Below are 15,466 nucleotides of genomic sequence, written 5' to 3'. Positions count from 1 at the left end.
TCAAAAACATTTTGAAAGTGTATTTTGCAGTTTTTCGATCTGATGTTCATTTTGCGAAATATCGCGGGGATTGTATTTAAAATTTTAAATTTACCCCCACCCCTCTCCGTGGGGGGTCATGTTTAGTACTATTCGATATATTTTTGAAAAATATTGACCACATATTTTTTAGTTTTTCGATCTGACGTTCATTTCGCGAAATATTCGCTTTTTTGTGAAATTTTTGACTAACCCATTTTCTTACGCCCCGCTCAAATCGTCAGATTTTTTAAATATACACTCTTTTTCATGTACCTAACTTACCTTATCTTAATCTGACAATTTCGAATATTTTTAAGGATATTTTTTTTTTCGGGCCCCCCTTAACGAACTTCCCTGTGTTAAGAGCCAATATATGATAGAGGTACATTTGCAGGGTACCAGGTTTCTCCCCATGTGATTTTCTGACGCGCTCGAGTAACTGCAAAAATCCCCGCTTTGGCTCCCCTACCATTGCAACTCATACAGTTAGTATATCATGTTACATTATTTATCAGTCCCAAATTTCTTGTCAGAGTATAGAGGCGTGAGTAGGTATACGATTCGGGGCTCGTATGTTTTCCATAAAATACTTATAGACCAGGGCGCATCTGTAAAAATATTAGTACATTTGGACGTTGAGAGGTGACTCAAATTTTTTTGCAGAAATTGCTTGAAAATAAATCAAATAATAATATTTGAGTTATCCTCCCTCTCAAAAAGGTCCGGAACATTGTTTAAATAATCAAAATGTCAAAAAATTAAGGAAAAATTCGATTTTTTTCTTGGTTTTTTGATTATAACTTTAAAAGTATTCATTTTCGAGAAAAGTTGTACTGACATAAAAGTTGCGTAATTAAATTTCCTACAATATAGAATTGGTTAAAAATTCAAAAAATAGTCACCCTTGTTGCAAAATAGCAATAATTGTGAAAAAAACATACAAAAACAAGTATTCGCATTATACGTTTTTCAACCATTTGTGCTACACTTCGGACCTTCATATTTCACCCTGAAAAACTATATTATACAGCAAAACAATAGTGTATATTTCATTAAGATCGGTTCAATAGATTTTGCAAAATAAATTTTGCAATCCAGCTTTCGTAAAAAAAAATCATTTTTCAAAATGTTACAGGACTGAAAATAAAGCAGATAGCAAGTTGAAAATTTTCTTGCATATAGAAGTGTACTGCACCTTTCATTTGCAATTTTGCAAAATTAAAATCGATTAACACCACGGCGTCAGGAATTTTTTTAAAGAAACATTAATTATTGGTGCTACGCGCAGGTCAGCGGATAGTTTGTTTTGATTGGGCATTCCAATGACCTTTGATAATGATTAATACATTTTAATTTTTATTACATTTCGATATAAATAAATAAATTGTTTATTGCAAAATAAAAACACATACTCTATCCTTTGAAATAACACTTTTATTAGCAAAAACTTTCTTTGTTAATATATTTTAACTTAAATAATAAAAGTTTATTATTTTTAAATATATGCAATTGTTTAAACAATATTTCACAAAAAATAATAAAATTAGTTTGATTTTTGTGGAATTAAAATATTAAAATACAACAAAATATAGAGTAAGAAAATAATATATCAGATAAAGATTGGAAGAAATTTTTTTGGAAATCAACTTGTGTGAATCTAACACCGCTGTCCTGCGCGTAACACCAAAAATTATTGTTTATTTCAAAAATTTTGTGACGGCGTGGTAATTAATCGATATTAATTTTGAAGATTGCAAATGAAAGGTACAGTACACTTCTATAAGCAAAAGAAAATTCAACTTGCTATCTGCTTTATTTTCAGTCCTGTAACATTTTGAAAAAATGAATTTTTTTGCGAAAGCTGGATTGCAAAATTTATTTTGCAAAATCTGTTGAACCGATCTTAATGAAATTTACAATATTGTTTTACTGTATCATAATGTTTTTCTGGGTGAAATATGAATGTCATAAGTTTAGCATAAATGGTTGAAAAACGTAAAATGCGAATACTTGTTTTTGTATGGTTTTTTTCGCAATTATTGCTATTTTGTAACTAGGGTAACTATTTTTTAAATTTTTAACCAATTCTATATTATAGGAAATTTAATTACGCAACTTTTATGTCAGTACGACTTTTCTCTGAAATGAACACTTTTAAAGTTATAATCAAAAAACGAAGAAAAAAATCGAATTTTTCCGTCAATTTTTGACATTTTGATTATTTAAACAATGTTCCGGACCTTTTTGAGAGGGAGGATAACTCAAATATTATTATTTGATTTATTTTCAAGCAATTTCTGCAAAAAAATTTGAGTCACCTCTCAACGTCCATCTCAAGACAGATGAGCCCTGGACTATTATGTTCATTTTTAGTGCAATTCGAACTTCGAAGATCTTATGAAATAGGTTTCTGATCAACGGTTCAGTGACATGATGTTTTACAGTGCAATAATATTAGTTTAGTGGTATTTAATTTCTATTTTCCCTTTTAAAATGGTTAAAGGAGTTTAGAGTTTTTGTATGAGTGAGGGAAAGTACCTATTATTTAATGTAATGCTTTAGCATAAAAACATTTTAAAGCGTAAAAAACCGTTTAGTGAGCTTTTAACGACCAACTACTCCATGCTCATTATAGTTATTAAGGAACTTAAAACATTTTATTTTATGAATTATATTATGTATCTATAAGGTATTGATATATCTTGAAGAAGGTCCTTAGGACGCCCACGAAAGCGATGGAGAGATAACGTGGTCAGATTAAAGAACAATGGAGTTACCCACTGACCCAACTATCATGGATAACCGATCGACATGGAAACGAGTTGTGCAGTCAGCCAAGACCACTCCAGGTTGCAGTGCCACGAGAAATAGAAGACGAAGAAGAAATGTAAATTTAGAAAAATTCTACTTTTAATTTTTGTTAAAAACTGAAAAACAAGGTCGACATGTTCGGATTTTTTTTTTGAAAAATACTCAAATCGAAAGATAATAGTAAAGCATTTAGCTGTATTAGTTAATACGCGTAGATTAAATCGTGAAACATTCTGGTAGTTAGTACCTATTCATATTAATAAAGGTGGGTAATAAAGTCAGCCAAACACTTAAGTTCGTTTTAGATAAAATCTGAAGGTTAGTAGGTAATTAACATCAGGTACAATATATAATCAGCATAATTAAAGAGATAAGTATAGTTATGAGAAAACAATGGGTATTTTTACGAAAATATAACAAACCCCTCCCATTTCGTTACCACGCGTGTATTCTAATTTGGGAGTCCTATCAAAAATATGCAATAAAAGAGATTATTTATCAGATTGACACAGTTTTTAGTATACATGGTGTTTTCAAAGTCACATGAAATGTGGTTGTAGGTTATACTTAATTCAATTTGCTACTTATTATTTCCGCTTCATTTTCTATCCTTCTCGTTATTTCCACGTTTTGACATTCTTTGAATCCATGATATCCGTAGAATTCTTCTGTAACACCAAACTTCAAAGGCAGCCAACTTAAATTAGATGCACAAATGTATCTCTGTGTCAAAGTGCGCTCCCAGGAAGGTAGGTATACAAATTGGTTAACTAGTTCGATGATTTAAATATTAATAAATAAGAATGAATAAGAAAGGGCGCACTTTGAAGAGTATAACTGCAAGTAGATAATACTCCAATCTAGCAAGTGAAAACATTAAAATACTTGGAAATAATGGTGAATTGAAACAGACTGTATGACTTGTACACACTTCTAAATACGTCAAACCGGCAAACAGGTGTATGTTCTCAAAGAAATTGAAAGTGTGTAAAAATTTTAATAATCAGCCAAGTACTTTCAACACATAACGTGCCATCATCAGAGCTTCGTCCTCTTATAAATCCTTCATAGAAGAGCAATTGTTAAAATTCACATGATAAATCATGAATACTGGGCAAAGCCACAGATATCGGGTATAAAACCCTTAAAATTAAAAGTTTATCACATCTAAATTCTATTTTAGTTTAAAATTACAAAAAAAAATAGAATTTAGATGTGATAAACTTTTAATTTTAAGGGTTTTATACCCGATATCTGTGGCTTTGCCCAGTATTCATGATTTATCATGTGAATTTTAACAATTGCTCTTCTATGAAGGATTTATAAGAGGGCGAAGCTCTGATGATGGCACGTTATGTGTTGAAAGTACTTAGCTGATTATTACAATTTTTTTACACACTTTCAATTTCTTTGAGAACATACACCTGTTTGCCGGTTTGACCTATAATGGTGAGTGACCAATTGGATTTTCAAGAAGAAATCCGTATACCTACCGAACAAGCAATACAAGCATTTATTAAATTTAAACTGCTACTTTGTAACCGCAATCTTTCCTTCAATATCCGTTACAGAATGGTTAAGTGCTATGTATGATCCATATTTTTATACGGCATGGAGACATGGACGTTGAAAATTAATAAGTTCCATTAATAAGCTGAAGGCCTTCGAAATGTAGACCTTGCGAAGAATGTTCCGCCTACCATGGACAGATAGGGTGAGAAATGACTTAGAAAAGTCTTAGAGCAAATACTGAAAGAGAAATACTGAGAGAGTTTTGCTAAGAATTCAAAAAGAAAATGAGTTGTTAACCACAAAAAAACAGCCAAAATCGAATACCTCGGTCACATCATCAGGAAAGATATGGACTGCTGCAACTAATCTTGGAAAATCTACGTACGTCGATCAACACAACAACCACAAATCTTTTCAGAGCAGCAGTGTGCAAGGTACATATTGCCATGATCGTCGCCAACATCGGAAACGGATAGGCACTTAAAAAAAAAAAGAAAAACATGTTGGTAAATTTTAAACGCTTTTCTTTTCTTTAGTTCAATCGTTTGGGTCAAATCTTTGGACGTTAATTTGACTGACTTTTCTTCAATGCAAATGAATGAAAATTCTGCAGACATAGGTATGCATTCGCAGGAACAATACACGAATAGTCAATAAATTTTTTTTTGTTTATTAATTCTTTAAATGAAAAAAATATTTTAATGGAAGTTAAAATTAGGCTTAAATTCTCTTGTTTTTTACAATGTAGAAACTTGAAACTTTTACAGATTGTAGCTAATTATATGAACTATACATAATTTCACTTTTTACGTTAATTGTTTAGGCCCGAAACAATTAACTTGGGCCCGAAAGTGTTTACGGAATGACAGGCTTACGTTGCATTGAGACAAGTGCGATCATTAGACGGCTTGCGCATCAAAGAACTGCATACCGAGAAATTAACTGGGTCTACACCGTGCAATAGTAAAGCATTAGAAGATAGGGAAAGACTGCGAAAACTGTAATAGGTGTAAATAATGATTTTTATTTAAGAAATGTATGAACAAATTACAGAAAATGTACAATGTATGTATCAAATGTTGAAATAAATGTGTCTATCATATTATATAAATAATGATATGTAAAAAAAAACAATAACCATAAACCTGTTAATATTAGACAGATTAAGTCAACAAGCATGTTTATGCTTTTAAGACTTTTCTTTACGTTTATTTTAGTGTAAGTAAACTGAAATTGTAAATTAGTGTAATAACTATTGATTTGAATAAACGTATATTATTATTATATACATCCTTTTTTTTAAACATGATATATTTTAATGTTTGAAAAGTGTAAGACTAAAAAGTCAAAAATAAAAAAAATATGAAAAAAAAATTTAAGAAACGCTTTTCTTTAGAGTTACGAGTGACTAAATTTAAAAATATTAAAAAAAAATCAACTAAAAAGCAAAAAATAAAAAAAAATTCAAACTCGAAGAATTATACGAAAAAAAAACTGCAAGACAGATTAAATATACAAAAATCTCACACATTCGTTAAAAAATTGAAAAAATATAACACATTCGTTAAAGAAAAGCGTGGGGCGCGTCTTCGTCAAATAAACGGTTTGAGGATAGACTAGAGATTTAACATATCGGAAAAAAAACGGGAAAAATTGGGGTAAAAACAGGTTTTTTCCGTTTTTTTCCAGACCATTGGAAAAATTGGGAAAATTGAAATATTTTGTAATTGAGACTGGAAACGTGAAAAAATACCAATTTTCAAGTCGTTCAAATATATTTTCTAAAAATAAATACAGGAACGTACGTTAATAACATCTATTATATTATAGATAGAAGTACAAACATGTATATAAGGTAGTGATGTAACGAATATTCGTATTCGCGTTCGCGAATATTCGCATATTTTTGCATATTCGCGAAGTTTGTGCGAATGTTTTGCGAATGTTAAATATCGGAAAGGAAAATAATTTGAAGGTAATATTAGATTAATAAAATTAAAAACTATTCACTTCTCATCTTTTTTTTGTAAAGAAAAGGTAACTGAACCTCGTATAATCACGTTATCAGCCTTCACGTTATTTTATTATTTGGTATTATATAATAAAGCTTAAGATTCAGATCGATATGCACTAAATATCAATTAACTTCTTATTATAAATTTAGAAAACATTACAAAAATAAAACTGGAAAAAGAATTCAGAAAACTGGATGCATTCGCATCCGCATTCGCGAATGTCAGTAGCAGATATTCGCATTCGTATTCGCAAATGTTCAAAAAATTACATTCGTTACATCACTAATATAGGGTAAAAAATTATAATTATTATCTAATAAGTGAAAGTATCAAAACCGAAACTTCAAAGGTAGAAGCATTATTTAATCAAAGCGCTCAGTGGTATATTTTCATCTGAGTCTGAATCTTCAGACCAAGCATCTGATTCAGACTCGATCTCCGCTTCATCATCCTGAACGGATAAAACAACATGATTTTTGTCAGTCTCATCTAAAAGTGAATCTGGTCTAGCATCCTAAATAAATATCTGTTTTTCGTTTATAACCAAAATTAAAGGAATAGCAAAAACTTCCGAATTTTATCTTGTGATAATATATTTTTTGTTGTTGTATGTATGAGGCCGTGTAAAGACCAGATTCTTTATGAAGACGCGGAAGATGAAGGTCCATTTAAAATTCGAGAGGCAATTGGCGTAAGTGGCTGCGATGTACACAAGCCTTGCCACCATATAACGGGATGAGTACTATTTGCGCTATCCCATAAAGAATTTCGACTAAAAAATCCAGATTTTTTCTAAATTGAGCTAGATTTGCCACCAGCTTCCCCACATCTCGGAAGTTTATAACTTCCATTACTTGGTCTTCATTTAATTATTCTCGTTTAAAGCAAGCATTAAGAGGAGCGAGCATTAAGAGAACATTCGTAGCGTTCTTCAACATATTTTAGCAAGCTTTCGATAAAAGAACTAGTCTGGTCAACTTGTTGGGGAATATTTAATATTGGGTCTTCCATATACTTAAAGACAAAAGGCACTTCTGATAATATATATCTATTCGATTCTACTAAATTTATCGATTTTGATACGGGATGCAGAATTTGTTTAGTATTTATATTGTAACAAATTTCAAATTTTCCGTATTTTTCCATTTTTTCCTGTTTTTTTTCCGGAAAAAACAAGTTTTTTCCCTGCACTCAATTTTTCCGGAAATTTTAAATCTCTAGGATAGACACTTTTTTCTTTAGCGAATGTGTTAGATTTTTTCAATTTTTTAACGAATGTGTGAGATTTTTGTATATTTAATCTGTCTAACAGTTTTTTTCGAATAATCCTTCGAGTTTAATTTTTTTTTATTTTTTGCTTTTTAGTTATGTGTGTGTGTGTGAAAAAATGGCTTGGATGCGAGTCCGTTAGCCACAGATTTTTATTTTATTTTTACCTCAATTTATTAGTTTTGTTATATTTATACGTATTTCACTTAAATGATTATATTTGTTTCTTTCAAGTAGTTTATGAGTAATTTAAATATTTCCATTTTATGACAACTTAGTAGATATTCTATACTAATTGGAAAATGAACTTATGTTTGTCGTAAATTGTAATATAATTGATTTATATATCTCTCGTTAATTTTGCATTCCAAGAAAATATGGTTTAAATCTCTAATCGAAACATTATCACAAAAACAGACTGATGAATTAATTATTCCTAATTTGTGCAGATGTGCCTCATATTTACCGTGTCGAGTTTTTAATCTGACGATAGTAGAAATATCTTGCTTTGGCAGGTTATATTTAAATATGTATTCAGGTGGCGGAGGAAGTTCTTGATGTAAAGAAAAATATAAATTTTTTGACATGCTTGTAATATTGACATGCTTGCTTTTTAGTTGATTTTTTTATAATATTTTTAATTTTAGTCACTCGTAACTAAAAAAAGCGTTTATTAAAAAAATTTTTTTCATTTTTTTTTATTATATGCTTATTTTCTTGTTTCTTTATTTCTCACAAATCTATTGTTTTGTTCTTCTTCTTAGTCTTCTATCGTCCACATAGGCCTCTTCCAACTCCTTCCATCGGTGTCTATCCTGAGCAACATACGTCTTGGCGATACTCTCTATAATATTCTTCACGTGAATCTTTACAGATGTGTAAAAATAATAATTCAAGCAGTTGATATTTAAATATGGCTATATAGTTTCACTAAATTTCAAAATTAACATTTTGGGCGTGTAAATATCTACATGAAAAACAAGAGATAAGTAGATTGCTTCAAATTAAAAGTTTAATAGACTCACGCTGATCTCAACCAGTTATGATACATAAATATAGTATTTATAAATAATTCCATTTATATTTATGCATATTTAATGATCTAATTTGCTAAACAACCATAATTTAATTAAATAAAACCGACAAATCTTAAGACATTTGAATAAATGACAGGGAAATAAATATTTAATAAAACATATATTTATATAAGCAAGAAATATGCTAATCTCAATTATACAACTATAAAATAATTACTACATTTTATGTTTTGACAGTTTATACTAAATGTCAGGGTTTACCAAAAATATTCACACTTTCAAAAATATTTTGGGATCGGTATTCACCGGAGGGACCGCAGACGTTCGGATACAATTAGCGTCTCTTTGCAAAGACAATGACGTCGACTTTGCAAAGTAACAAGACACTTACTCAACACATACACACTACACATTACACTTGACTTAGTGATAAGTTATACAATTACGTGGCTAAAGGTTCTAGTTCTAAACCAAGGCCAGAATCAGAGAAAAAAAAAACATTTGCCATAGGGCATTCCAACATGATGTCAAAATTAAATCAATATCGCAGCTGGGAGGCAAACGTTGGCAAAAAAATGGCCAATTTTAAAGGTGGTGCGTTAATTTCTTGGAGAAATTTATTATGTATTAATAGATATCGAAAGAGTCTAGTCATTAGAGATTTTTGAGGTCTAAAAACGAGACAAACAAGCTAAATTTTGCTGTTTTGCTGAGAATGTCAATTTTGTGGCACCAAAAAAGATGTGAAAAAGTTTGCCACACTTGGGCTTACCCCTAAAACCGCGTATGGAGACAGGTACAGTTGAGTCCACGAGTCTTTACCCGTGCGTCATTAATACCTGGCGAGATAAAACACATATTTGGTAACTCAAATTTTAACCCGTAATAGGAGCAGTAGCTACTTACTGTCACTTGCTGTTGCGTTTATAGCCTAATAAAATTAAAAAAAGTCAAAATGTAAATTCGTACAGGTTAAAACAATCAAAGTTTAGGTGGGTACAAAAGATATTTTCAAGAAAGTATCCAAATCATACAAGGGGATCATTGTTTAAATAATTAAAAAGGGGTCATTTTTGCAAAAAAAATACTTTTTTAACTGCTGAGGTAATTCACTTATTAATGAAGGTCTATGGGATTTTTTCTGCAAAGTTGAAGGGAAAATCTTTCACATAAGACTTACTAAATTAAATTTGACCCCCTATTTATTTAAATAATTATACATAAAATTTTAAAAACAAATTTGAAAAAAATTATTTTTAGCGTTTTAAATAAGCACTATAAAATATCTTATTTTACAGAATAAGTTGCGCTATGTTACCAGTATTAAGCAAAAAAAAATTGGTCGAAAAATATTTAGTATTTTTTGAGATATTGAATTAATTTGTTTATTAAATGTTACTATATTTTCAATTGCAAAAACGCGGTTGTTGCCAAAGAAATATTCACCTGCTTAAGATCTCATTATTTTTTTATGTATATTTTCGATAAATGTATTGATAAATTCAAATTTCAATTAAACTACCCCCTAAAATGGCATTTGAAAATTATTCAAATTTGTTTATAATTTGTTTTTTTAATAACGTCGCGGGGATTAAGTATTTTGAAATGCCGTTTCGATAATTGGGTTCCTAGGAATTTTTTACTATTTAACAAAATTTTTTTGTCGTTTTTTCTTCTTCTTTTTTTTTCTTGGAGTTTTATTACTATGGGCCCTTTAAGGGTTAAATTTTATTAAGAATGACGAATCTCTGAGTTGTAGATTCTAGAGCTAAACATATTAAGATTTAACTAAAATCTCTTAAATAAAATGTGGCTACTTACTGAGTTACAGGGTGTTTTATTTAAAAATTTAAAAATTATTGTTACCAAGTACTTTAAAACTATTTGACATATCCTTATCATACTTTGCAGAAAATGTGGCTATTATACACCCTACTAAATTGTGATTAACAAACGTTTCTAGATAGTGCTAGAGCCATACGACAGGGGATATTGAATGATCGACCCTTCCCAAATTCTACGCCACTGGGTGAATTACTATTTTAGCGAAATTTTTCGATTCTCCAATATTTTGTATGTAAATAACTTTATTGATATCGATAAAGTCATCAGTTTGAGAGATACTGGAAGTTTAAAATTAATGAATGAATGAATCAAAATAACTATGCCGTTTCATTTTTAACGTCCAATATCTCGAAAACTAATGACTTAATCGTTACCAGTAAAGAGTATAATATTTACATAGAAAGTATTGGAGAATCTAAAAATTTCGCTAAAATAGTAATTCCCTCAGTGGCGTAGAATTTGGGAAGGGTCAACCATTAACTATCCCCTGTCGTACGCCTCTGGTAGTAGCTAGAAACTTTTATTTATCACAATTTAGTAGACTGTATAGTACCCACACTTTCTGCCAAGTATGATAAGGATACGTCAAATAGTTTGAAAGTACTTGGTAGAAATAATTTTTAAATTTTTAAATAAAACACCCTGTAACTTAGTAAGTAGCCACATTTTATTTAAGTGATTTTGGACCAATATTAATATTTTTAGATCTAGAATCTACAACTTAGAGATTCGACATTCTTAATGAAACTTAACTCTAAAAGGGACCGTAGTAATAGTAACTCCAAGAAAAAAAAAAGAAGAGGAAAAAATGACAAAAAAATTTGTTAATTAGTGAAAAATTCCCAGAAACCCAATTATCGAAACGGCATTTCAAAATATTTAATCCCTGCGACGTTATTAAAAAAAAATTATAAACAAATTTGAATAATTTTCAAATGCCATTTTAGGGGGAAGTTTAATTGAAATTTGAATTTATCAATACATTTATCGCAAATATACATAAAAATAAAAATAATAAGATTTAATACAGGTGAACATTTCTTTGGCAACAACCGCGTTTTTGCAATTGAAAATAGAGTAACATTTAATAAACAAATTCAATATCTCAAAAAATATTAAATATTTTTGAACCAATTTTTTTTATTAATACTGATAACATAGCGCAGCTTCTCCTGTAAAATAAGATATTTTATAGTGCTTATTTAAAACGCTAAAAAGAATTTTTTGCAAATTTGTTTTTAAAATTTTATGTATAATTATTTAAATAAATAGGGGGTCAAATTTAATTTAGTAAGTCTTATGTGAAATATTTACCCTTCAACTTTGCAGAAAACAATCCTATAGACCTTCATTAGTAATTTAATGACCTCAGCAGTTAAAAAAGTAATTTTTTTGGAAAAATGACCTCTTTTTAATTATTTAACCAATAATCCCCTTGTATGATTTGGATACTTTATTGAAAATATCTTTTGTACCCACCTAAACTTAGATATAAAATTTGTTTCAACCTGTACGAATTTACATTTTGATTTACATGTACATAGTGTAATTTTATTTTACTAGACTATTAGTAAATTTCAATTTCCGACTTATCATGGACTTATTTCGTATGCTTTAAATCAGCGTTTCCCAAAGTTTTTTGGTCGAGGAGCACTATTCAGGACAGAAATTCTGTAGGGAGCAATTACCATATTGCAGTTGTATAGGTGCCACAGAGAACGACAGATATTAGTGGGGGGAGGGGGGGGGGGTAGGATATTAATCGTTACATTTTCTATTCAGTTTTAATTTTTTTTTTCAATCGCAAACATAAGAAACTTAATTTCATATAATGAATAACAAAAATAAAATGATCACACAGATCCTATTTCTACAATCTTAAAAAACGTAATGTCTTTATTTTAATGTGAAGAATGAGGCTGGCTTGAGTTGCACAGGTTAGTACCTAATATCCGGTTGAATTTGGGATAACTTCAATCGAATGCCAGGTTGTGCATTCAGTCGAGATCTATATTTTGTTTTAGTGGCCACATAGGTAGAGAATGCTGCTTCACATAAGTATGTTGTTGCAAAAAGGAGAAGAATAGTTTTCGCTTTATCTGACAGAATTTTAAATTCGTCTTTGAGTTGACACCAAAAATCTACTAGCGATTTAATTTCAAAATGTTTTTTATCGTAGAATCCGATGTCAAATCTATCAGGCATTCATACTGTTGAGATGTTAAGGAAGCTGGTTTTTTTTAACATTGCAAGGTATGGACCTGCAACCCAGAAGTTTTCTTTAATTTTGTCGTGAAATTCCTCAGGAAAATAATTATAGAAGTTTTCAAGTAAATTTAGCAGATGAGTGTGGAACTCGTTAGACACCTTCAGGTATGTCCGATTCCAGTTCTTCTCTAAATTCTGTGATTAGTGGAAAGCTATCCCAATTTTTATTTTTCACCGAGTCTGCCCAAAAATTCATTTCTTCCTATACGCTTGTATTTTATCATTGGCGTTAAAGACAGTTATTGTGTTTCCCCGAAGTGAAAGACTAACTTCATTGACCTTGTTAAAAATATCTGTTAAATATGCCAATTTAATTAACCAATGCCATGCCAAATTAACCATGTCAAACCAGTATTTTAATTTTGAAACTCTTATCTATTTTTTTTCTAACGTTTAACCGTTTATTATCGCCATATAACGGAGCACCTGTAGATGCTTCGCGGAGCACTCGGTGCTCCGCGGAGCACAGTTTGGGAAACGCTGCTTAAATGATGACGCACGGGTAAAGACTCGTGGACTCAAGTGTACACAAGCGAAGCCAGGGAATAACCCCAAAGCGATAACACCGATGACCTCAAAAGAATAATTATGACCGATTGGATAACAGGGTCGACTATTCTCTATGCAGTTGAGACAATGACCCTTAAAACATAAACCGTAATAAATTGGGGGCATTTGAAAAGTGGATCTGTCTGAGAATCCTCAAAATTCCATGAACATTGCATACCTCAAACAAAGAAGTGTTGCATAATAATAGGCAAGGACAGGCGCTAGGGTATAAGGTGCCCGCCTGCAAAACTAGCAAGGCGCCCCCCCCCCCACACACATTCTTATGGGCGCCCATATAAAAATTTTTAGGGTGGAGCCAGACGTGAAGATGTTGCACATTACATTTTGTATACTTTGGATGACAATATATAGTTTAAAGCACCCGAAAAGCTAGGGGGTGGCACGGCCTCCCTGACAGCGTGCCTGCATGGGCGCCCATGCTGATACTCGTACAACCCCAGCCTTGGGGACATTATGTGTGTTTTAATGAAACAGTGAGACCCACATTTCCGAAGATCAAACCGGTCACTGACCTACCTATCTGACCGCCCATAACCTGGAGTGGTATTTATCTGACCCCCAAGCTATAACACCACCCCACCCCATCGCAGTACATAACGAATGAGGAGGCTTTGTACTGAACGTTTCCTTGGATGCCCTGGGTAATGGGACATCCTCTGTATTACTTTATGTGGTTAAATCAACCGGTTTTTAGGGGTAGCTAGAAGAGCTTTTCTCCATATTATTGACTTGATTTTGGACTTGTGTCCTAAAAATGTGTGTTCCAGGCAGCGAGGCATCGACTTAGTCGGTGTTCCCCTCCCCGCAAATGTCCCCGGTAAATAAAGTGCGGTTACAGTTTTATTGGATCCATGATATGACAGAACAACTTCATTTTATTTTTTTAAGAAATTAGCTAAGAGAACTAAGATTGTTTTTGTCATTTCTTCTTTTTCGGCTTTTCTTCTTCGGTTCGTGCCCCACATAATTTTTTTTGAATCTTTTTTTATTTAACTAAATAAAAATAATAGCTTTAAAACCTCAAGATTATGTTTCTGCAGTAATGTGAAACTACTTAACAAATATAATTTTATATGAATTGAATGCAACACTAAATAGATTCTTTAACTGCAGAGTACAACTGACAAACTATTCTGTATTAGTATAGGTATAATCACATGAAATATTATTAAATCTAAATCTAAAAATCTCTAAACTAAACTTTATGTAAAATGTTTATTTTAAATATTATGTTTTATGGGATTAATACTCGATACCTACTAATAAGTACATAATACTTAAATTACACAGGCGGCAAGAAAACAGTATCACAATCGTGTTTATTTTACTAGAAATCATTCATTTCCTCTCATAACTGCTGATACAAAACTAACAACTTGCAAGAAATTTGAAGAAAATAAACAAAGCATTCTCATTTAGAGCAAAGTTGTTTGGTTGAATAATATCTTTGACCAATAAATTATATTACTACATGGTAAGAATTCTATGCGGCTTTGCACATTTTTGTATATTTTACATGAGTCGTATGCAAAACTAACAAACACTGATTAGGGTATTATGACGAATTTAAACCACATTAAAAAAAATGAGTTTTTCTATTTTAGTATTTTGCATAACACCAGCACAAAAAAAGCTCATTCTGGCGCCCCCCAAACAGGGGCGCCCGCCTGCAGTGCATCCCTTGCAGGCCCGTTATCGCCGGCCCTGGGCAAGGAAAGAGAACTTTTCAAACACAGTGAAAGTTAGAAAAACATCATACCTAGGACTCATACTGAGTAATAATAAATAAGTACCAATATGCTCAACTTATAGTGAAAGGAAAGATTGAGGGAAGGAGAGGACTAGGAAGGAAAAGACTATCGTGGCTCAGAAACATCCGACAATGGACAGGGCTAAATTTTGAACAGCTAATACAGCTGAAGACAGGGAAGGGTTTGCAATTGTAGTAGCCAACCTTCATTGAGGAGAGGGCACTTTAAGAAGAAGAACAATAGCAGGGGCGCAGAACAGAAATAATGGAAATACCTAGAGGAGGGCTATGTTCAACAATGGACAATTCAGCTTTGATTGATGATGATTTTATGCTCTTCGAATATGCTTAGGAGCAATGAAATCTAT

The 15,466-nt window shown here is 31.4% G+C and overlaps 1 protein-coding gene across 2 annotated transcripts in view; it reads left to right on the top strand.

Annotated features, from left to right (window-relative positions):
• Positions 1-15,466, top strand: part of LOC114332543 (Krueppel-like factor 5) — a 663,198-nt gene that overhangs the window by 31,887 nt on the left and 615,845 nt on the right. The gene's annotated exons all lie outside the window — the stretch shown is intronic.

Source organism: Diabrotica virgifera, chromosome 2 (genome assembly GCF_917563875.1).
Source record: "Diabrotica virgifera virgifera chromosome 2, PGI_DIABVI_V3a".
NCBI lineage: Eukaryota > Metazoa > Arthropoda > Insecta > Coleoptera > Chrysomelidae > Diabrotica > Diabrotica virgifera.
The sequence above is the reverse complement of the archived record's forward strand: the minus strand, read 5'-3'. Positions and strand labels throughout refer to the sequence as shown.